The sequence below is a fragment of the Vicugna pacos genome, chromosome 5 (assembly GCF_048564905.1).
Source record: "Vicugna pacos chromosome 5, VicPac4, whole genome shotgun sequence".
Lineage (NCBI taxonomy): Eukaryota > Metazoa > Chordata > Mammalia > Artiodactyla > Camelidae > Vicugna > Vicugna pacos.
The window spans coordinates 51843692-51869293 of NC_132991.1; the positions used below are offsets into that span (position 1 = coordinate 51843692).

Consider the following 25602-nt stretch of genomic DNA (forward strand, 5'->3'; position numbering starts at 1 on the left):
AATTAGTCTATGAACTCATTTTGATATAGTTGAGAAATCTTTCATTTTCCATGCATTTTAAGATTGCTGAATGTATTTATACTAAAGACATGTAGTCAGAATCACCAGCCATCAAAGAAAAGAGGAAATAATTGGGGAAGTAAAAGCTTCTATGATCTTACGAAGTGAGAGGTTTTTTGACAAGTCAGGGCAGACACGTTCAGTACTGTGAGACTGAGCCCAGTCAGGACAGTTTACAATACCCAACACACATTCCTGCTGGGTGCATGGCATGGTGAACCCACTAAATCCTAAGAATAACTGCACGAGATATTTTCTGTTTATTATTTTATGTTTAACAGACAGTAGAGAAAGGGCACCGACCAATCAGAGTGATAGCACTGGAGCAGCCTCCCTGCTTGGTGAGGCATTGATCCTTTGGTTCCTGAATTTGGTGAGGGCCAGAGAATCCTGGTGTGGGCTGTCGGGATTGATGGGATGTGGCCTACTTATCAATGTATGGAAGTGCTTCAACTCTTCACTAAGCACTGTGGCAACACCTCTGTGTGCTGGCTGACCATCGGCCCCAGAGGTAGGTGTTATGTCACAGATGAAGGCATTGAGGCTTAGAGAGGTTAATTAACTTGCTCACAATCACACAACTAATAGGAGGCAGAGCCAGAATCCAAATCCATATCAGTCTCACTCCAAACACTGAGTTCTTTGTTCCATGCCATGTCACTACTATAATGCTTCCTGGAAATTTTGCACTGAAGAGTTGAGTCCAATTTTTGCTGAGATTCCGTCTGAGTGTTGAGGATAAAGACTCTAGCAAGTGATGAAGGTTGTCTGAGAGCAGAGAAAATCTCTCTAGTTCAAATTCGACCAACTGATATTAGAGTGGTACAGGTTCCTACACATAACTGATGCTTAATAGTTTGTACATTTAAAATAAAACTTTTATATAGAGAGCTATGTAGGAAATGTACCAGCCCTCTTTTTAGATAGTACACAATTCTAGGTAAGAGCAAGATATTAAACTATTTAAAAATACTGTTATTTTTCTTCTAGTTGAAGTGACTTAGTCTAAATAGAACTGAACAAAGTGAGCAAGTTTGGCTTTAATTCAAAATGCGTATAAATAGCTAAAGGCTACCTGAAACTAGCACAATATTGTAAATCAACTGTACTTCAATTAAAAAAATAAAGTTCAAATTATAAGGGACACTTCAAGGCTTAAAATTTTCATGTATAAAAGTGAAGTTTGTCCTGAGCAGTAACATATATTAAGTGCTATCTGGTAGTGGATTTTTTCCTAAGGAAATAGATTTTGCAAAGAAATTTCAAATTGATGAGATGCTGTGTTCTGTCCCTTCCATGGGACCAGTCAAAGAAAGACTGTAGATATATTCAAATGTATACCACATTTGATTTAGAAAACTAAGTTCAAGAATATTGACTTTTACCAGAGAGAATGTAGCTGCAAACAGTCCCTAAAGTATGAATAGACTTTGTTCCAAGTGTTTATTTGTAATTCGGTATCCTAAAATTTTGTATGCAAATTTCCATAAATAAAATTGAAATGTCAGTAGCTATGTCCTCAGTCTGGCTAGTGAAATTTACTTTACCTATGATGCTTCTCAACTATAGAGCTTATTGAGTGTTAGGCTCTACTTTTCATGCATTATATTGCTAATGAGAGAACAATATTCTGACTCCAAACTCATTGCCAGGAATATACTTGCACTTGGACCTTCAGTTTTGACATAAAGCAAGCAAACCGAAAACCCATAGTTAAGATCTCATCCTCCCATATTTTCTCAGGAATAAGACAGAAGTTCCTCAAGGAGGAGACTGAAGGATAAAGTTAATTGCTAGATTTGCAGTGTGATTCCAGGAAAGCGCTTTGAAGAACACTGTAAATCTAAGTGTTAGAAATCCCAACTAACAGCATGGATTGGAGCACTTAGAATTTAAGAGCTGGAGAGAACTTTAGAGAACAGCAGCAAGTTAGGCATATCCTTTTAATATGAATAAATTGAATAAGTCTTTCTCCTCCCTCTTCATCTAATTCATAAATAAACAAGTTAGGGCCAAAGAATCTCCACGCCTTTGCCTGGCCCACTTTTCTCGTTGGGATGGTGGAAGCTCACTATATAGCAACATTCTCAGCTATTCTAAGTCCCCATGCCAAGAAATGTTTATCTAATAATCTTTCTTTCATTAGAACATCCATTCTGATACTAGGGTCTATTCATTGTGCAAATATTTCTTACATTTCTATCCTGTGCACAGTACCATTCTAGTTGGTAGGTAAATACAGAAATAATAAAATGGGGTTTCCACCCTCAAGAAGATTATCTTCTAGGCAAGAAGAAAAGATACATGCAATTAAGTCAAACAGCAATTCAAGACCTTAAAAAGAATGTAAAAACTTGCTCGCAAAATAAATAGTTCAGATGAGAGATGCCACAAGTTCAGAGGAAGGAAAGAGCCCTGTGGTGGAACTGAGATAGAGCATTTCATGGAAGGGCAGCTGAGGTTGGAACTTAAAAGTATTTTCTTGAGTGGATGAAAACAGAGCAAAAGCACAGAGCATAGAAAAGAAAGGACTCAATACCAATCGGTGATTTATTGAAACGAGTTAATGAGACAGAAGACTGAGTCCAGGTTTAATGTGTGTATCTACACTAAGCCATAATCACCCGCTAACAAGTTGTGTAGGCGCAGTGATAAGCTCCTGATATGGTATAGCAGCCTCAGACTGCGCGGAGGGGTGAGGAGGAGGGGAGGGGAAGGAGATATGGGGAGGGGGAGGGGAGGTGGGCAGGGGGCAGACGCTCATCTCCGCTACACACCAGAGATTTGGTTTGGAATGAGAAGCTAGTCTTTTCCTGTCTAATGTCTGAATGTGAAATGAGAGGCTTGAGTCTGATGGTTTGGTTTGAGAAGCTAGACTTCCTGTCTAATGTTTCTTCAAACATGAAATGAGGAGTTTGGGTTTTATGGTCTCTAAAGTCCCATCCAGCTCTTAGTTTCTGAGTGCTTTGATTCACTCTGATGAAAGGAGAGTAGCGGGGTAGTTGCAGAACAGAAAGGAGAAGGGAGTACCAGGAAAGGGGTTCTGAAGAGGACCAGAAGGAAGTCGGAGTGGTGGGCGGCCCACTGCGGGGAGCCAGGCAGAGGCAAGAGCGAGTCCAGAGGGGGATTCTTGTGCTTTGAAATGATAGTTGGTCTGGCCCGGAGATTCTGTCTCGCTACCTCAGACTCCCTTTATTAAGCACACCTGCTCACTAGCTGCGCTCTTCCTTCTCTCCCCTGCCCTTCCTCCACTGGCATCACCACCCTGCCCGCTGACCCTGTGCACCCGAATAGCAGAGCGCAGACAGCCCAGAGAAATGGGTCTCTGCTGCTTTATTGTGGCAGCTCCTGGAGCTCTTGCTTTTCCCTTTTGGATTTGTACGTTTTGAATCGCTGCTGACGGTGGCGGCTGCGACTGGGCTCCTTTGGTGTGGGGGTGCAAGGCCAACAGCGTGATGGCTCTTTCCTACAAACCTGCCCAGAAGCACCTTGAGACAACGTGTTCCAGGATCTCCAGCTCTGCGTGGGACAGAGGAAAGGTTAGTCAGGAGTAGGGACCAAAAAGAGACCTAGTGATTGCAACTCTTAGGATCCCACGGGGAAAAGACTCTCATTATCAAAAGAGCAGGAACAGTGACAAGCTAGAGAGCCTGGGCCAGTATCCAAAGCTTTTTTTTTTTTTTTTTTAATTTGCCAGATGCAGCCTTATGGGGTACTGCCATCAAAGCGTATTTATCGAGCACCTACTATGTGCCAGACACAATTACAGATGCTGTAATTTCTCTTAGGTCTAAACCCTTATGATAAATGAAATAGAAATAGTTTTATGAAATAGAAATAGTTTTTTCAAAAGGGACTGGTGGGAGCAGGGTATAGCTCTAAGTGGTAGAACGTATGCTTAGCTCGCACAAGGTCCTGGGTTCAGTCCCCAGCACCTCTGTTAAAAAAATTAATGAAGTAAATCTAATTATCCCCCACCCAAAAAAGGAAACAAAAACAAACAAAATAACTAAAACTTTTTTTTAAAAAAGGGGTTAGTAAACAGATTAGTATCTCATGATGTATTTCTGCTTCCTGTGGTAGCACTTAGAACCTTCACCATCGTGAACATCTGTTAGCTTCCCTGTTTTTTCTGGCATGGGCTGTATTATTGAAAGCACCTCAGTACAATGCATTAACATTTTTTAAAGTGATCAATCTAACTAAAATATTTCTTGAGAAGTGTTACATGGATATGCTTGCCATTTATTTTTGTTCTGTGAGAGAAATGCCTCCTGACCTTAAAAAACATCTTACTGATATCCCAGCCTTGTTCCCTGTCAGCATCCTCTGTACTCCACCAATGGAGAACTACCCACTGTACTATTTTGTGCTCTGGATCTTTGCACAAGCTAGGCCGCCCACTGGGAATGCATTTCCTTGTGTGGAAAATGCATGTAGGATACTCTTTTTTTAAGAATTATTTATATCATTTGTTCTTTTTTTTTATTATTGAAGTATAGTCCATTACAGCATGTCAATTTCTGGTGCACAGCACAATGTCCCAGTCATGCATGGACATACATATATTTATTTTCATATTCTTTTTCATTAAAGGTTATTATAAGATATTAAATATAGTTCCCTGTGCTATACAGAATAAACTTGGTTTTTTTTTTATCTGTTTTTATATATAGTGACTAACATTGGCAAATCTCAGCCTCTTTACGACTAGTGAAAATAATCTCCTTTGGTCAATTCTGCTGCTGCAGTTAGAGTGCCAGTTTCCCTATGTGAGGTCCAACGTATTCTGTACGAACTCCTGTTTTCCTCACTCTCACGTGGTATTCACAGCTATTTGCTTAGTTTTCTTTTCCCAACCAGACTTTATGAATTCACTGAGGGCAGGAATTGTGTCTTATTTGTGGCTAGATCCTCAGGGTGTAAAGAAGAGAAACTCAATACATGCCTAATAAATTAGATGAATGAATAAGTGGATGAATGGATGAACAGACAAGCAAATGATATGCATGCATCCACTGAACTCCTAGGAGCACATCATGCTGATACTGTGAGGAATACCAAGAAATACAAGATGGGCTCCTCCCTGATGGTACTTACCAGGTGCCATCGCAGTGCGTTATAAAGGATGCGTGTAGTGGTTCCTGAGTAATACCCTTTAAAAGAAGAGGGCTCCCCTTTCTCAAAAATACAATCTTATAAAAGTCTTTGTAAGTTGGAAGAAATATTTTTTAAAAGGCAGAACTCTGTTGTTAAAAAAAATGCAGCAGTCCAAATGCTTCCCTCCTCCATAGTAGATAAAGTGAAAATATTTAGCTGCCCGAAGGCACACGATCACTACCATTGACTTCTCAGTTTTAGTCTTGGAGGCTGACCTGAACTTAGTATGTTCAGTGCTAGATTACTCAACCTTTCTGCTCCACAGAAACTCACCTCCGTAACCACCGCTTGCTGCTTTCTCTTTTCGAGTAAGCCTACACCCAAAGCCTCTGTCAGATGTCATGGAGATGAGACTTCACAAGGTAAGTGGAAAAAAACCCAAACACAAAAAAACAGGAACAAACGCTTTTCAAAACAGAATTTGGTGAAGGCATCGGCCCAAGAATGAGAGGAAGCACCACCTTGCAGGGTTTCCTATTTGGGGTGTGGAAGGGACACACAGCCCCGGTTTACGGGGAGTCGTAGATGGTGTGAGAGAAAAGAGGCAGAGCCTGGGTTCCCAAGTGCCGCATCTGACAGGGAAGCAGGCTGTGTCGTCTAGACAAGAGGAGATGCTTCATTTTTCATGGGAAGGTTTTCAGGATTTTAAGAGCCAAATGATGGCTAGAAAATACAACTGAGGTTTTACTGATTCCTTGGTTTTTAGAAGACTTTGTTCTTTCTTTTTGTTTCATTCTAAAAGTCTATCTTTAAGCCCAACAAGCAAAGTAAAACTTGGTTAAATTGGTGCTTCCAAAAACATATAGTCCTGTTACACAGCAGACATCTTCTTTTCCTTTTTTTTTTTAAATATCCCCTCAGGAGTTTTAAACTCAGGGTGGAATTAATCTCATGTCTAAGACTTCTGTAAGCCTCCTTTGGGCAAATACAAAGTACATGGCTATTTTAAACGGCTATTTAATGATCATCTGAAAATGCTACAAGTTTCCATGTTTGAAAGAGTTTTTTTTCTCTACATTGTAAATATTAATTTATTAAGGACTCCTTAAACCTTCTTTTTCCATGAAAAGGCAGCATAGACTTGAGAGAGATTTGTGGTTCTTGTTCTTCAAGGAGCAGCCTCCCCCTTGACCTTCAGACCTTTTGTGCTTTTTCTAAACTGCCCTCTTCCACCCTCACAGAATGTAAGCTACACCCATTAAGACATATCAGTTAAGAAATGAAACTAGAGGCTTTGAGAATAGATTGGACCATGGTGATTAAAACAGATTCCTTTTAAATTTTGATTGTATCAATTCTACACATTCTTTTTTTTTTCATTTTTCACTCAGAGCTTTTTTTTTTAAACATTTTTTTATTGAGTTATTATCATTTTACAATGTTGGTATCAATTTCCAGGGTAGAGCACAATTTTTCAGTTATACAAGAACATACATATATTCATTGTCACATTTTTTTTTCGCTGTGAGCTACAAGATCTTGTATATATTTTCCTACGCTATACAGTATAATCTTGTTTATTCTACATATGCCTGTCAGTATCTACAAATTTTGAACTCCCAGTCTGTCCCTTCCCACCCCCCTCCCAATTCTACACATTCTTATTGATCTACACTACTTTATAATAATTATAGTTGAGAGTCAGCATTTTGGCATATTTAAAAGACCGTGTCTTTCTAACATAGAAAATTATATTGTGTGTTGTCACCTTTTGGGCCTTTTAGCAATTTATACTGTTCAATAGCTTTCTGGTATATTGTGCCAATTTGAAGTCTCCAGTTCCAGCTCTGGTCACTTTTATCCCAGAGGACATTGGACCTGAGATGATACCAGAATTTGAATTTTTCTCAACCAGAGTTAATTTTTTTTCCCATTGTGAAACTGTCTTTTTTCTCACAGGTAGATCTAATATCCAGACCTCTCTCTGGATTTGACAGATAGAATAAACTAACAGAGATATTCTGCATTTGTATAGTTATTATATACATATGGTTTGTTCTCCTAATACCTATTCAGTTATGAGCAGGTTTTATAGAACAGCAGACTCAAATGGCTGACAAATAGCTGTGTAGAGCCGGGAACCCGACTACCTGTATTTAACTGCCTAAACCGCTGCTGACTATTTGTGTGATCTTAGGCAAATTACTTAATAGCCATCTGCCTTAGTTTCCTCATCTGTAATGATGGCTTCTGCCACATCGGATTGTTTAGTAAGATCATTTATGAAGTGTTTACGACAGTGCATGTTGCATAGTAAGTCCTATTTATGGGTTTATTGGGGAAAAAACTAAATGCTCAGCCTCCCTAGGAGTCAGGAAAATGAAAATGAAAAATAAGTTAGCTGTCACTTTACACCCCTTAAATTATTAAAAATTAGAAACATAATATCACTTGGGATCAGGAAAAAGTGCACTCCTGGACTGCTTGTAGAAATGGGAATTGTGATAGCCTTTTTGGGGACCAATCTAGCAATACCTGTGGACGTTTATTGTGGCATTTTTTTTTAATTGAAGTGTAGTTGATTTACAATGTTGTGTTAATTTCTGGTGTACAGCATAGTGATTCATTCGTACATACAAATGCATTCTTTTTCATTATAGGTTATTACAAGGTATTGAATATAGTTCCCTATGCTATACCAAAGGTCCTTGTCATTTATCTACTTTATATATAGTAGTTTGTATCTGCTAATCCAGACTTAGTTTATCCCCTCCCCCTTTCCCCTGCGGTAACCATGTTTGTTTTCTATGTCCATGAGTCTGTTTCTGTTTTGTAAATAAGTTCATTTATGTCGGTTTTTTTGACTCCACATATAAGTGATATTACGTGATACTTGTCTTTCTCTGTCTGACTTACTTCACTTAGTATGATCACCTCTAGGTCCATCCATGTTGCTACAGTTGTGGCATTTTATAAAGCACCTACCACCACAGACCAAGCTCTACATCACCGGCTGGGTACCCATTGGCCCCTTTGCCTGTCCCTCATTAATGTGTCTTAGCTACAGTGGTGTTGCCTTTGTTCTCAGACACCCTGAGCACCTCTCCCTTCAGAAACTTGGTGCTTGCTGTTTCTTCCAGCTAGATAGCTTTTCTCTGAACACTCCACATGGCTTGCTCCCTCAAGTCATTCAGGTTTCTCATCAAACATTTCCTCAAGCCTTCCCTGATCACCTCCTTTAAGGTCATAAGTAATTTCCTCTACCTTTCCAGCTCCTTATTTAGCTTCATGAAAATACATTATGTTGCATGATAAATGATTGCCTGTCCCCTCCACTGAAATGGCTGTTCTTAGAAGGTAAGGACTTTGTTTTGTTCATTTCTCTATCCCTAGAGAATGGGCACTAGAGGGCATTTAATAAAGACCTGTTGCTTGAACAAATTGTTTGTGGTAGCAAATGAACAAACATATAAACAAAGGGTATAGCCATTAGTAATGGCTGGGTTATTGGTTGGATGAATCATGGTGTATCAATAACACGATATTTATATAGCTACTGAGGAGAGTGGATTCGATCTGTCTGTATCATTGAGGAGTTTCTAAAATGTATTTTTAAGGAAGAAGTGCAGGTGCAGAAAAGTGTATATAATAGGACCCCAAACAATGATCAAACCTTCCATCTACTACCTACCTCATGACTGCATGAGAATGGGTACAGAAAGCTCTCTACCAGGTTGTAAGTGTTGGTGATCTAGCAGAGAACATGCAGGCTGAGTATTGAGCAGGGTGTGGACAAGGGGAGCCAGGGGGCTAAATGTTGGCTGGAAGGGAAATAAAATGATAGCCAATGTGAGATCCAGCTTCACTTGCTTCTTCTAGATGCACTTCACAGCAGCTTCTGTCAAATCCTTCCCCAGCCTGCCCCACCCCATGACCCATCAGGCTCTGACGCATCGTGGTTGATTTGACCCAGTTAATTACTCTCCTTCGAAATTCAGCGCTGGGGACTGGGTAGAGGTTCCAGGCAGTGACTCGGGCCTTGTCTTTGCCCACCACTTGGAATCTCTCTGCATTCCCTGAAAAAGATACTTGTTTTTTTAATCAGTGTAATTTACTCTTGTTTTTTATGCAGTGAATCCTTGATAGTCTTATGACTGTTAGCTATCACTTTTGGAAGGGTTCTGAAAGAAACACTATGAAATTCATTCCTGACTACTTAAGCTTTTGTGGTTCACTGAGGCCTGGAAAACTCCTGAGACAGGGAAGTGTATGTGAGAGGAAGACAACTGAATTCGTAGTGATGTGCTTCACACACATGAAGAGAACTCTGCAGGGCCCTCTGATAGAAGCTTGGGGAAGGAATATTGAATTAGAAATGGTAAACATTCTGAAAATAAAGCAGCATTGTCTTAGAAATGCAAGAAGGCAAAAGCAAAATATATGATTAAAATCATTAGCAACACAGTTAATGACCAGAGAGCCCATGTTTTAAGATGAGTTTGTCCCCTTTATCAGAGCTTTCAGTTATCTAAATTTTCACATTTGTTAGTCTGGTTGTATTTTCTACCAGCTCTAAGGATGGAGTCGTGGACCACTTTCACTGACATTGGATGGCAATTTGCAGGCACCCATTTATCTTCACTTTAAATACAAGACTTAAAGAATACTAATTCTAAATTCACATTCCCTGAAGGCAAAATAAAGATTTCACAGTGATTTTTATCTTATTTTATTTTCTATTTTTACAGTGATTGATCTTAGATGATACAAATGGTCTTGCTACTTTATGTGTGTTACTGCATCTATCTTTACAGGATTTCTAGTTTATTACTGTTCTAAAGATGAACATCAAGGGTGTAACTTAGGAAGAACATTAAAAATTATCTGAGTATGATAAGACATTGGACTGATACAAAACCATTTCAGAATTTTAAAATTAGTTCAAAATTATTTTTCTGAGAGGAGAAAAAGATACTTAAACCCTAAAGCTGGGAAAAAGAAATCCTAAAAGTATTTTTCTGTGCTTTAGGTTTTCCCATCCACATGTTTACAAAACCACTCTTTCGTTTTTGCAAAAACATGTGCATGTTGTGAAGAGAAGTACAGGGAGTGATAGACCGTGCAGTGTAAGAATTCTGAATTTCTAACACACAAGCTTAATAACCAAAACAGCAACAAATTGCAGAGATTAGTAACTGTTTTCTTTCCCTATAGATGCTGGGCTTTGACAATGACTTGTTTAGGATGGAAGTCTTTAGATTATGTGAACTGGCAGAGCTCAAAAGAAATACATAAATAAAGAAATGCAAATACGCTTTTCACTATCCTTTGGGAAAGAAATCAGCAGTACAGAAAAGAGCAGCAGATCAGATTACTGATCTTCCTGTGATCTCATGATTGACCTGTCACCGTCTGTTGCTTTAGGTTAACTCCTCTGAAAGATTTTTTTTCTTTGGAAAGAGGGTAGGGGTTTGCAGTGTCCTTTTCAAAATTAATGAGCTGGACTTCTTGAATAATAAAAATCGTGCTGAAAGCCCTTGCTATTAGAATCCTGTGGGAAGTTTGCATCTGTTGATTAGCTGAGAAACTTACTTTCAGAATTAACATGCAACAGTCATCCCAGTTGCGTTCTGGTACAAGTCAGTCTAGATATTAGACATCAGCTCAGTAACTTGTTTGACAAGATAGGTTTCTACAGAGCGCACCCCACCCCTACCCCCGTACCCTAGGGTTTTGTTTAATTGTAAAGTCTAACGTCTTTATCCTTTTTAAGATCTTGAAACCTAAAACAATTCAATAATGTACTTCAATCTTATTAGTAGAGAAAATAGTAGAGAAAATTAGTGGTAGAAAATGTATTGACTAATTAAAATGGCCTTTCATCCTGGGCACCCAGAGTCACCCCGGAGAATCTTCACAGTAGTAGAAATAAAAGCCTTAGTGGGCTCTGCTCTGTGTTATAAATGTGTCCGCCAAGCAATATGCTCAGAAGTTTATTAATGGACAGCTGTTTAAGATAATGTTCTTTACAAATGTCGTTGGCCTCCCTGCTTCATACTTGTGGCCTCTCTCTCAGATTTATAATTTTCTGTTTTCATCTTAAAACTACGTGAACTTTATTCTTCTTTGATGATACTTTACTAGGAATAAATGAACAGAATGTCTTTCTTTTTAACTGTACATGTGCACTGATATTATCTGCTACTTTATAAGAGGAAGTACTGAGAGAGAAATAGGTTTAAAAATAATTTCATGTGGAGAGCTCAGTAATGTTTTCATGTGATGCAGATATAAAAATGCTCAAAAAGGTTAAAAAAATTAAGAAAAATAGACATGTTACTGGAAAATGAGCAACAGGCACGTCTTTTTACCTGTGAATACGGAGCTCTTTAAAATAAGTGTTTTAAAAATTCATACCTAAAATTCTATGAGTAGTACAACTTCTAATATTTCATTTTATGACCCACACATTATTTATCTTATGTTCAAAGTTAACTTGAATAAATGTTTAATTTTTGTATCATCTCTTAATCCCAGTCTCCTTTATGTTCTTTCTCTCTCTACACACACACACACACACACACACACACACACACACACACACACCCCTACCCCTTTTTTCTTTACAAATGCACACACGGAATATTTTAATGGACACTGAAAGATAGAGGTCCATATAAAACTTCACATAATAACAGCTATAAGCACTAAAATTTTATTTAGAAAACGCAAAGAAACTATTCCTAAGAAATGAAAAAAATGATTATACAGGCTAATTTTTCAAGGTTGTAGAATACACGGATACAAATTATATATACTGTATTACTCATAAACTATAATGTCAGTGAAGAGTTTCTTCAGTGAATAATTTGATTTAGGAATGAAGGGAGGCTTGCTTTTGTGACAATAAGATGTATTCTTCCATTATTGGCGCCTACAAGAATAAAGCCTTTCCACATCCTCTGGGTTCCCTAACTACTGAAGGAGACCTCAGTGTCAGTATATCCTGGGTTTGGTCCAAGGAGGTTTATGCTCAAAGTGTCAGCACTTCTAATCGACTTCATCAAGGACAGCGAGGAGTCGTAAACACGAGGAACACAGCTTCTCCTGGCTTCAGCATCATGCGGTATCCTCTGGTCGCAAATTATACCTTAATTTACTTTTCTTGATTTTCAGCTAGACAGGATGTTGAAGAGATTCATGTAGAATGAACCCTGGATCTAGGCCAGGTGGAAAGTTCATACCCTTTCTTATATTTTACTTTCTGGTGCCTTTTCCCACAACTTTTATATATTGCTCAGTAACTGACAACCACAAGTTTATATTTTGTTTTTGTCTGTTTTTCTGAAAGCTACCCCTCAAGTAGGTTTGTTAAAAATAGAATCCGATTGTCTGGTTGTCACCTAAACCATATTGCAACCTAATTATTGCTAAGGTTTATTGTTTGCTAACGGATTTGCTCACTGTTGAACAGACATGGTTCATAAGCCATTAGGAATTGCAGATTTTCTTTTTTTCAATTTTACTTTTTATTGAAGTGTAGTTGATTTAAAGTGTTAGTTTCAGGGCAGCAGAGCAATTCAGTTATACATATACATACATTTATACATTTTTTTCAGATTCTTTTCCATTATAGCGTATTACAAGAAATTGAATGTAGTTCCCTGTGCTATCCAGTAGGTCCTTGTTGTTCATCTATTTTATATATAGTACTGTGTATCTGTTAATCCCAAACTCCTAGTTTATCCCTCCTCCTAGAATTACAGATTTTCTTGACCTAAGCCTTCCAGATCCAGTACTAGTTAGCCAAGAAATTGAGGTAGGGAGAGGTGTTTCAACTCCAAGAGGGGAGAATAAATAGTCCTTCTTTCATGAAAATGCAAATAATTTAGGAGGCTGAAGGGGAAAATATGGAGGGGATAGGGTTGGCCAAGAAGAGGGACTAGAAAGAAAAGGGTAAAAAAAATAGAAGCATGCAAATTCAAAATTCAAGCTAAGAATGGAAAACTCAGAAACTGAAAAGGATAGCCAGCAAAGTAAGAGGAGGTAGGATCCCAGGAGGAAAAAAAAAAGGGGAGTTGTGAGAAGAATGGAGCCATCTGTAGTGTCAAATGCGGCAATGAGCTCAAGTAACAGGAAAACAGAAGCAGCTCAGGGAAGCCGGTGAGTGCAATTTCATGGTGGACTTTGAGAGAGCAGATTGAGAAGACTGATTGGCTGTGGGGAGTGGGAAGTGGAGCCAGTGAGCATAAACAACACTTACAGAAATATTTGGTGATGGGCAGGAAGAAGCAGAGGGACTCGCTTGAGCTGGAGAGAAGAGTGAGGGAAGAGATGCATTTGATTTTTTGGTTTTTGAAAATAAAACTCCATTTCTGAAATGAATATGAGGATTTAACCTAAAAAGTTCCTGAAGTGTTTAGAAGGTTTCAAGGCCATCACTTAATTATAACTAAATAGAAATAAACAAATGGACAAAGTTAATCTAAGTAGTCGTTTGAAATAATTTACATTATGCTTAAACACAAAATTTGCTTATTTTTGAACTGTAATAGGCTTCATTTAAGTAGAATACACTGATGTATAAATATCAATTATAGTGACAAAGTTCACATTTTCATTTCTGTGAATTCTCTATATTCTGTACCTTAGTGATGACACAAGCCAAGTTATAATGCTGTGAGTTTAACATTAAGTTAGAATGCATTAAATCTTCAGCATATGCTAACATATTTCATAAAAATACAAGAAATACTTTCACTACAATAGTTTTGAATAAAACTTTAAAAAATTATAACATTAAATAAAAAAACAAAAGATGACTTCTGTCAATTAAGTTCAACAATAATCGTGTTATTTAGCAGTGGATTAATTACAAGTGTAAGAAGACACTAATTGTTAGTTTAGAAGCTTTCGTAAATGGATGTGCATTCCTGCTGGTTCAGCCTTTGGTGAATAAAATGATGATCAGATGCTTTAAACTTGATATGGATTGGATTTAAACAACTTATGAAAATTGAAAAGTTTGTCCTCTTCATTCTAAACTGCTAAATGTTGGTATTTCTTAGGGAAGTAACTGGATTCCCCTTCTCTTCTCTGACTAATCTGTCCCTAGATGATTTCATTCATTCCCAAGGTCTGATGTACCATCTACACACTGATGACTTCCAAATTTATCTCTAGCCACCACCACTTCTCTAAGCTCACATATCTGCTTTTTCCTTCTTTCCTTTTCCTCCTTTTCTGATAGCTTAATTAAGGAATCATTTGACATTAAGTAAACTGCACAGACTAAAATGAAGAATTTGGTAAGTTTTGTCATATGTAATTAATTACCACCACAAACAAAATAGTGAACATAGTGATCACCCAAAAGCTTCCTCCTGTCTTTTCTAGTTCCCGTTTCCCCTGCCCCCTCACTAGTCCCCAGGCAACTGAAAATCTGCTTTCAGTCACTAGGCATTGGTTTACATATCCCAGAATTCTATATAAATGGAATGATTTAATGTAATGTACAGAATCTTCTGGTAGTATTTAAAGGGTTTCAGAGCTATAGATTTAAGATGACAAAATACAAATGAACAAGGTGAATTTAAACAGACATTTGCAAAAGTGTTTTTATCTTTGTCTTGCCTTTTATCACTCATCCTAATTACTGTGTGATTCATCCACGTTGTTGCATTTATCAGTAGTTCATTCCCTTTTCTTGCTGAGTAGTGGTGTTCCACTGCAGTGGCATTCCGTTGTGAGTACACCACGATTCATTTATCCATTCACTTGCTGGTGGACATTGGAGTTGTTTCCAATTTCTGGCTATTACAAATAAATCTGCTATGAATGTTTGCATTAGCCTTTGGATGGACATATGTTTTAGTTTATCTTGGGTAAATACCCAGGAATGGACTGGCTGGATCATGTGGTAGGTATATGTTTAAATTTCTCGGAAGATGCCAACTTGTTTTCTAATGTGGTTTTACCATTGTTATTCCCACCACCAGTATGAGAGCTCTAGCTGTTCCTCATCCTTGCCAACACTTGGTATGGTCAGTATTTTAAATTCTAATGGGTGTGTGTGTACTATTTTCTCTTTGTAGTTTTAATTTGTATATCCCTAACAATACATGGTGTTGAGTGACTTCAGTGCTTACTTGCAAAATGTGTTTCATTTTTGGTGATGTTTACGTTCAAATCATTTGCCCATTTTAAAAAATTGGGTTGTTTGTTTTCATATTATTGAGTTTTAAGAATAAATATATTCTTCTTCTAGAATATATTTATATCAAAATATATGTATGTATTTCAAGGTACAAGTTCTTTAGCAGATAGATAATTTGCAAATGTTTTCTCCCAGTCTGTGGCTTGTCTTCATTCTCTCCTCAGGGTCTTTCACAAAGCAGATGTCTTTAATTTTGATAAAGTACAACTGACTGATTTTCTATTTTCTGTATCACGGTTTTGGGGTCATATCTAAAAAGTATTTGTCTAAACCAGGATCACAACAATTTTCTATTATATTTTCTACCAGAAATTTTATATTTCTATGTTCTACATTTAGATGTAGGGTTCATTGTGAATGTATTTTTATGTGGTATGAAGTATGAATCAAAGCTCATTTTATTGCATATGAATATCCAATTCCTGCATCTGGATATTCAATTATTTCAGAATTGCATTTTGAAAGACAATCCTTTCTCTGTTGAGTTGCCTTTTGCCCTTGTCAAAACTAATTGTCTATGTAAGTGTAGGTCTATTTCTGGATTCTATTTTATTCCATTAATCTGTTTGTGTATTTTCATGCCAATACCATACTGCTTTCATTAATGTAGCTAATATCCATCTTGAAAACCGGTAGCATTACTCTTCTAAATTTTTTAAGTTGTTTTGGCTGTTCTATTTCAATGTTTTACATTTCCATATGAATTTTAGAATGAGCTCAATTAAGCTCTGTTTGTTTTTAGTTCTTTTTTTCTCATTGTTTTGTTTTGATAATTCCTACTGCCATGTCTTTCAGTCCACTAAATATTTTCTTCTGCAACGACTAATCTGCTTTTTATATGATTCAGTGTACTTTTCATCTCAGATGTTGAAGTTTTCATTTCTGAAATTTTTATTTTGTCTTTTTTATATTTTCCATGTTTTCTTTTGAGTTTTTTTGAAATAGGGAAAACAATTATATAATAACTCTTTCAATATTATTGACTCCTAATTCTAACATCTGTGTCATTTCTGGGTCAGTTGCAGCTGATTCCTTTTTTTTTTTTTTTTTTTCTTATAATGGATTGTATTTTCCTGCTACTTTACATGCCTGGTGATTTTTGATTTGATGTCAGGCATTGTGAGTTTTACCTTGTTTACCTTGTTTTTTTTGTTTTGTTTTGTTTTTTATTCCTAGAAATATTTTTGGGTTTTATTCTGGGATGCAGTTAAACTACCTGGAAACAATTTGATCCCTTTAGGTCTTCTTTGAAAATTCATTTGGGGGGATCAGAGCAGTGTTTAAGGCAATTACATTATTGCAGCAAGATCCTTCTGAATACTTTCCAATGCTCCGTAAATCATGAGGTTTTCCAGTCTGGCTAGGGTAAACAGACTATTCCCAGCCCATGCGAGCTCCAGGTTCTTTTCCCTTTCATCCTTTCAGATGGTTCTTTCTTAGTCCTCAGGGAATTTATTCAAATCCATGTGATGATCAGTGCTCCACTAAATACTTGAGGGAGGTTCTCTGCAGATTTCCAGACTTTTTTTTTTTTTTTTTTCCTCAATGCAGCTCTCTCCTCTCCAGCTTTTTGTCCTGTAAACTCAAGCTTTCCATCTCTCTCTACACTCTCAGCTCCATCTCCTCAATTTGGGGATTTTACCAGATTTCCGTTTCCTGTGCCACTTTGTAGGAACTTTCTTGGGTATTTCAATAAGATCATCTTAAGGCTCACCTCATTTGTCCCCTGTATCTCACTGTCCTTTGTTAACATATATCAAGTGTCTTGAAAACAAGTCCTTTATATATTTTGTTAGCTTATTTTGGCTAAATGTGGAAGGCTTCTCTAGCTAGCTTCCTGACATCTCTCTTCACTTGGATGACTCACAGTTGTCTTAAACTTAACATATCTAAAGAAGAACTCTAACTTCCCCTCAGAAAACCCTTACCTCCCTCCCCCCTGCCTTTTTTTAACCATCCCAATATATTGTACCATCAACACACAGTTGCTCAAACTTGAAAATCTTTCTTGATTTCTTCTGCTTCTTCATAACAAAATCCAGTCCTTTAGCAAGTCATGTATTATACCTCCCAAGCACACCTTCAGTCCAGTTATTTCTCTCCATTTCTACTACCATCCTAGTTGAGGGTACAGTCATCTTTCACTGGGATTATTGTAATAGTCTAATTGATCTCCCCATTTCCTTCTTTACTTCCTCCTCCAGCCCACCATACTCACTCATCACATAGCAGGGTTTCTGAGCTTTTAAAAGTGTTAGCCAAGTGAAATTACACTTCTTAAAATTCTTTAAAATACTTCTCATTGCACATAAAATAAAAATCCAAACTCCTTACAATGTCCTGTAAGATACAAAAACTTGACCAACCTTATCTTGAACTATTCCCTTCCTCCTTAACTGTGCTCTGGTCACAACAACATCTATCCTTTCTAGAAAATTCCAAACTCTTTCCTACCTTAGAGATTTGCCACCACCTAGAATGTTCCATTTCTAGTTTTGTGGTATGACTGATGCCATCATATCTTTCAAGTCTTGACCTAAATAATGCCTCTGCAGACGAGCTTTCACTGACTTTTCCATTTAGTGACTCTCTTGTTTGCTATCATAGTACTCTGCCTTTTATCTTCATACAACTCGGTCATCTTGCAATTATATTTTGTAATTAGATAGCTATTCATTTACATATTTTATACCTACCTCTCTTTACTAGATCATAAAGTTTGGAGGATCTGAACCGCATCTTTTTGCTCACTTCTATATTCCCAGCACTTAACACTGCCTATCACATAGCAGGTATTCAATACTTTGTTGATTGAATGAAGAATATGATTGAGTTGAAATCATATTTGGTGTGATTTCCTGATGCTAGAAAAACTATCATTGCTACTTCTTCTTGACTGCTAAAATTCCACAATTAGGGAATAATCTTTTTGGTCTGAGAGCTTTTACTTTAGAGAAAAATTAGGCTTTTTAGACTTAATTTATGAGGTTTTTTCCTGATAAACATAAAAATCAGAGGGTAGAGAGCATATGTGAATACTGGTCACATGAGAAGGATATTAAGGGGGGAAAAAGTGAGAATATGGAAGGAAGAAGCAAAAAAGGGCTCTGGGGTATATAATACAGATACTACCTCTGTCATATTTACCTGTGCTCAGTGAATCCTAATCTATATTATTTCAGTATCTATATTTGTATCGACTGTATGTTCCATTGGCTATAGTGTAGTGTACTTAACAGTTTTAATTTGCTCAGTCTTACTGCCAGACAACTTGGACTTCTTAAAATGTCTTCCAGATATCCACAAGGAATCTTCAGGAAAATACAGGGACAGTGAAGGACCAGTGATATTTATGAGGGATCAGATTGTAATCTCTATTTTCAAAAGCACTGTTCTCATTTTTGCAAGAGATTCTCACGTTAGGAATATTGTCCTCATCTATAAAAATTGTCAAGATTCTGTGATTTGCCAAATCTTAAATAGCTAGTATTAGCTATTGGGTGACTGATCTCACTGTTCTGTGACATTTAGAATTTCTAAAAGCATAATTGTTAAATTAACGCCAGTCTTCTTGCTGTATTTTTGTTTGTTTTGCTGCTGTGTGGTTACCTGTCTGTTGGAATGTAAGTTCAGAGATTAACCTTCCAAACTATTAAAAATGTGGTGTACTTTTAATATCTAAAATTCTAGGTAGGCACTGGTGTGTCAAAGTTCATAATCTAAGTTCTTGGCCCTTTCCTCTTTTCAGTAGATATCAGATTGCACTGATGAGATCAGAGGTAACTAGGGTTCAATCCTTATTCAGCCAGCTGCAGTGGGGCAGGCCAGTCTCGCTGCCAGGTTGAGATTGTTATCTGTGCAATTGAAGGGTATGGTTTCCACTTTCTCTCTTCTCTTCCCTACCGCGTTGTCCGTCAAGTTTTGGCTGCTGGGTGACCTCCTTTAGTTTATTGCTTTCTCATTAAATTTCATTTATTCATAAATATTTATGAAGTGAATACCATGCTCCAGGCACTAATTTAGTGCTAGAAATTTAGCAGTAAACTAAAGATGAAAATATGTGCTTGTGGAGTTGATATTCTAGCAGGGAATTAAACATTAACCAAAACAAATGAATAAATTACATAATTTGTTAGACAGTGTTACACACTTTGAAGGAAAATACAGCAGGAAAGGGGAATTAGAGAGCCAGGAATGGTTTGGGGTGGGAAGAACTGTAATTGTAAATAGGGTAACCAGGGAAGGCCTCACTGAGGAAATGATATGGGCTAAGATGTGAAAGGGGTAAGGAAGGGGTCTGTGTAGGGTTCTGGGGTGAGAGTTTTCCAGTTAGAGGGAAGTGCAAGTGCTCCATGGTGGGAGCAGGCCAGGAATATTCTAGATGCAGCGAGGAGGTCAGAGAGGGTAGGGTGGGGTTAGCAAGAGGAAAGTACTATGAGGTGAAGTTAAAAAGAAGTACAGAATAACAGATCGTGTCAGACTTTATACAGCCCTGTGAGTACTTTAGCTTTGAAATAAGAGTCTGTTGGAAATTTTCCCCAGAATAGTGATATGTTCTGACAAATTTTAAAGGATCATTTTGGGTTCTGTGCTAAAAATAGACTGTAGAGGCAAAGATTAAATCTGGGAGAGCACTTAGAGGCTATTTTCGTATTCCTAGCTGGATGCAGGTGCTTGAACCAGGCAAGTGACAGTGAAGGTAATGAGAAGCAGTGGAATTCTGGATATTTTTGAATGTGGAGCTGACAGAATTTGGACGAGATTGGATATGGGTGTGAAAGAAACAGCAAATTCAAGAATGATTCCATGGTTCTGAGATCTTTTGTTCTGGAAAACTAGAAAAGTGGATTTATCATTAACAAAGATAGGAAGACAGTTAGAAGAGCACCTTTTGGAAGAGAAGGTCAGGATTCTGGACATTTTAAAGTGGAGATATTGCTACTTGGATCTTCACTGGTATCAAGTAGGCAGTTTTTATTGATCTTTATTTTTATTGCAATATAATTGATTTACAATGTTGTGTTTGAGGTGTACAGCAAAGTAATTTAGTTATATATATATATATATATATATTTGTTTTCTCTTTCAGATTCTTTTTCATTATAGGTTATTACAAGATACTGAGTATAGTTCCCTGTACTATACAGTAGGCCCTTATTGGTTATCTATTTTATATATAGTAATGTATATATGTTAATTCCTAATTTTCCCACCCAATGAATAGATAAAGAAGATGTGGTACATATGTACAGTGGAATATTACTCAGCCATAAAGAGAATGAAATAATGTCATTTGCAGCAACATGCCTGAACCTAAAGATTATGATACTGAGTGAAGTAAACCAGACAGAGAAAGATAAATATCATATGATATCGCTTACATGTGGAAATCTAAAAAAAAAATAAGGGTGGGGAGGAGAGACAAATAAACTTATTTACAAAACAGAAATAGACTCATAGGCATAGAAAACAAACTTTCGGTTACCAAAGGGGAAAGTAGGCAGTTTTTAATCTGAATTTGAGGTTAAAGGAGGAGCCAGGCTGGAATAGATGGTTTTGAGGGCTGTGAGACTGAATGCTTTCCTTAAAAGACAACAGTATGGGTAGAGGAGAGAAGGTGTATGAGGTCTGAGCTCTGAGATACTCCAATATTAGCATATCATAGGGATGGCAGCCAATGAGTTAGGAAGAAGATTAGTGTGGACGTGAAAGCAAAGTGAAGAAAGGAGGAGAAAGTGATCAGCTTTGTAAAATTCTGCTGATAGAATAAATGAGATAAAACTGAACATTAATCTGCGTGTACAGAATATGGAGGTCCTTGGTGGTCTTAGAAACAGCAGTTTTTGTATAAGGTTGGCATCAAAGCCCGAGTGGAGTCCATTTAAGAGAAAGTTGCAAGGATGTGAATATAAACATTAGTAAACATTAGTGTCATTTAGAAGATTTTTATTCCAGACAGTGAATGATTACATCCACACAGACACCGAGCTGTTCTCTGCAGTATTTCGCACTGCACTTGACTGTAAAACACACTGTGAGCTCTCCGTCTGGCCATTGGGTGTGACCTCCAGGGCTGACTAGTAATTTTGTTCTTGGAAAAATCCCCACTTTCGCTGAACTGTAGAGTAGTCACCCTTTCTTGATTAAACAGAAGAAATGCCTATGTATGTCATATAGAAAAGTATATGCCAAATAAAGGAACTGGAATATCTATTAATTCTACACTTTGGTTATTTGTCTAGCCTTTTTTGGTGGGTTAGAGCTTCTCTTCAGGACAGAAAATGCTTTTAGCAAATGAGAGAAATTAGTACCAAATATTGCCCACTAAAGGGAGAAAATTCGGTGCGTGTGTGTGTTCATAAGTTTATGTGTGAGGGAGAAAGTTATACATTTTTCGCACGTGAGTGAAAAAGTTTGTGAGGGAAGGAAAAAAAAGACCGGTTGAAAACTGGCTGTGAAATATTTTCTTTGTGTGTGTATGTATGTGTTTACACACACATGTGGGCACATATATATGTGTGCGTGTGTTGCTTGTTTATTTTAAAATAATATCAAACTTACAGAAAAATTTTAAGTCCAATACAAATAACTTTTCTCTCCTGAGAATAAGTTGACAACATGTTGCCCCTTCACCCCCCTATATTTTAGTCTGTAATTTCTATAAAAAAGGACATTCTCCTATATTATCACAGCACAGCCATCAGAGTCAGGAAATAAATGCTGATACATTGCTATCATTTAACTCACAGAATCGTTCTATCCAAGTTTCACCAATTGTCTCGAAAAAGTCCTTTAAAATAAAAGGACCCGATCATGTCCTTTTATTTTAGATGCATTTAGACTGTTGAAACTTTTCATCTGGAACAGTTCCTCAACGTTTCCTTGATTTTTGCGACCTAGACGCTAGTCAGCTATTTTGTAGACTGTTCCTCAATTTGAGCATGTTTGATATTTTCTCAGTATTAGTATTAATGCAGGTTTAGCATCAGTATCACAGGAGAGATGCTATGGTTTTTTGTACTGTATTGTAAGTTATTATATGGCCACTATTTCACTTTATCTCATTACGGATGATACAACTCTGATCACTTAGTTAAGGTTGGGTTTGTTAGGTTTCTCCAGCATAAACTGACTCTTGCTCCCTTTGTAATTTAATCACTAGTTGTGTAGAGATAATCTGAAATTAGGCAAATATCTCATTCCTTTCCAAACCTAAGCAAATAGCTTCCTTGTCTGGCTCAGGCTTCAACTGTGCTCCAGGATGGCCCTCACTCTCTCCTTCTTTCCACATAGCCAATTTCCTAACCCCATCTGGGCTCTAACGGCTCTAACAGCACAATACCGTACACCAGGCTGGGCCACAGTCATCCCCTCATCAATCTCACCTCACTAGGAAGAAACGAAGGAGTTAAGGAAAGAAAAGTGGATTTTCTTTGCATGTAGAATATATTCTATGAGATTTTAATGAACTGTTATCCATAATTCTCAGTGTTCTTTAATCTATGAGGTTGCCAAATTTAGGAAGCATATGCAGTCTTAACTCATGTTAAATCATATTACCTTTCTCATAGTAAACTCAATAAATGTGATTTAATGGAGACATATTTATTCATTCCTAGCTTCAAAGTCTTTTTTCAACCAACTTCATAAAATACTTGTGTTTTCATCTTTGTGAGAGATTAAAAATTTTTATTTTTTACTCTATCCCTTTCAGTCTAGGGTTTCATTCATTTTTTTCTGATACTTTTGAGTTGTTGGGCTGTTGGAAAACCGTATGAGTTTTCAGAAATACATTATCTGAGGAGACAGTAACATTTCCCTCAATTTCGATAATTGTGGAAAAAGTGCCTCTGCTCCCCCGGCCCCAGTCCAGTCGAAGAGGACTTGTGTCTCTGTCCCTCCGTAAGTCAAAAGGAAGATCTGGGAATCAGTGTCATTTTGAATAAGAATACATTGATTCTTTACAGTTTCCTTTTTCTCGTTTTCACAAGCGTAGGTAATCTATTTGGTGTATTTAATCCTAGCATACATTCATGCCACACGTAATACAAACATGAGTCATATAACTTACTAGAACAATTTTTTAAAGATAAGTATGTACTTTTAAACTTTTTAATTGGATTTATAATTTTATGTCATTATATGGTATATGTACATTATATGTTTTATATACGAATTTATATATGAATATCATCTATGCTACTTAATGAAAAATCAACATAAAAAAAAAGATGAGGAAATAGTTTCAATCATGAGTTTAAAAGAGGACTAGAGTTTAGGAGAAATGAGAAGAAGCCAGAGAAGAATGGATCTGAGGACGGTTTCTGAGTAAGTGTAAAGACGGAAGGTAGAAGAAGAAAAGTAGATGCAGGTGGCCAGGGCTGGAGGGAGAAAACCGGGCTAGTGTAGAAGCAGGGATATTAAAGGAAGAGGGAATCTCAAAAAGCTGCAGTTGGTAAATAGTGTAGACTGTCATTTGGTGACGCTGCATTTGGAAATTAGGTGATGGTTGGAGGCCAGTGGGAATGCAAATTCATTGGAATAGTGTGGAGAAAACCAGATTCTGGGAGATGAGGTCAAGTTGGGAAAAATAAAAATTAAATCTAGGTACTCCTTAAGTTTCAGGTAATAGTTCAAATGCCACCTCGAACAGGAAGCCTCACCTTAGCCCCCTGCTGGCAGTCGCTTTTTTAGCACCCCGCCCCCTGACCATATCACTTAACTAAACTTTCACTTGATTTATTATTTAATTCTGATTTTCCTGTCAGTACAGGACAAGGATCACATCTTTACTCATAAAGCACCTAATATACTGCTTGACATATTACAGGTGCTCTGTAAGTAAATTTTACCATGAAAGCAATGAATAGTTTGAGAGAGCAACCTGGTTATGTATTCAACTACAATGGAATAACCCCAGAAAAAAGACTTGATTAACCTTTCCCACCAAGATCTTCAAGATAAGATAAAAGGAGAATGGACTGAAAAACAAGTTTCCAAATCAAGCAATAAAATTAAACAAACAAAACCTGAGATACTAATGCCTGGATATTCAGGTTATTGTAAATATAAAATGGAGAAGCGTAGAGAAATGGGCACCAGATCACATTGCTTTAACTTGAGGCTACACATTAGATTTCTGATCGTTTGGTGTAACTTGTGTAAACCTCATTTCTTCATTTTAAAAATGAAGCGTATTGTAATCTAACGCTAAAGTGGTCGTAAGGTTTAGATATGTATAAAACTTGTATATATACAGTAAATGCTCAGCAAATATTAAGTAGTATGATGCCTACCCCAATTTTCTATTCTTGTTCTCTGTTCTTTATTTGATTTAAAAATGATTGAATTTAGTGAAATAAAAGAGACCTTCCAAAGACCTAGTGTACAAAAGTTTTCATGTTTCAGACATCTTAGTGAAAAAGTTGTGAGCTTCTAGAAGGAAGGAACCCTGTCCTGTCCTCAAGTTCATCTCCCATATCTGGTGCCCACTGTGCACTACATATGGAATTTCATTACCAAATAGACAATAAATATGAAAATATTCATCCTTCCCTTACTTCTTGTCTCTATTGTGAGTGTGCTTTCTTATGCTAAAAAATTAAGCCAGAATCAAGAGTACCGTCCCTGATGAAAAACTGAGATAAGTACAGTATTAAAAGTCTCAAGGACTTAAAAATCAAAGTACTGAAACAAAGCCAGTTATGAGGTGTTTGGTAAACCTGCACTCCTTAGACCTTGCTTGACAAAACCAGTTCTGATCTGTCAGATAATCACAGTGCAATTACCTTATCTGCCATCTAATCCTCACAGTCTCTTTTGATTATTACAGATAGCTCAGATGTTGTTTTTAAAAATTGAAAAACAAATTGATTTTGTTTTTCTGCACTGCCACCACCAAAAAGTGGTCTGCATGCCTTTCATTAGTAGAACTGTGTGTATAATTTACACATAAAGCTATCATAGACTTATCATCCTAGACAGTATGCCTGGGGATAATGTGGAAATTATGCTCTTTTGTGTAACTGGGAAGGTCTCCAAGATGAGTGCCATTTCTTGGAACAGCAAAATTCTTTTCTCACATGAGCTACATGACAGAGGAGTGTTACACAGCTCACCCATGGATGCTGGCAGCCAATTGACACCCGGACAGAGTTCTGATTCGGCATTGTGTAATTGGAAATCCCTGTGGTGCACAGTGATCTAAATTAATGTCTCACTTCTAC

The 25602-nt window shown here is 37.2% G+C and overlaps 1 long non-coding RNA gene across 1 annotated transcript in view; it reads left to right on the forward strand.

Annotated features, from left to right (window-relative positions):
• Positions 1-5570: 5570 nt before the first annotated feature.
• The window catches only part of LOC140696628 (uncharacterized), a 229391-nt gene continuing 209359 nt past the window's right edge, over positions 5571-25602 (forward strand). Inside the window, exon 1 of the long non-coding RNA XR_012073133.1 lies at positions 5571-5582. This is a non-coding gene — a long non-coding RNA (uncharacterized lncRNA). The remainder of the gene's footprint in view (positions 5583-25602) is intronic.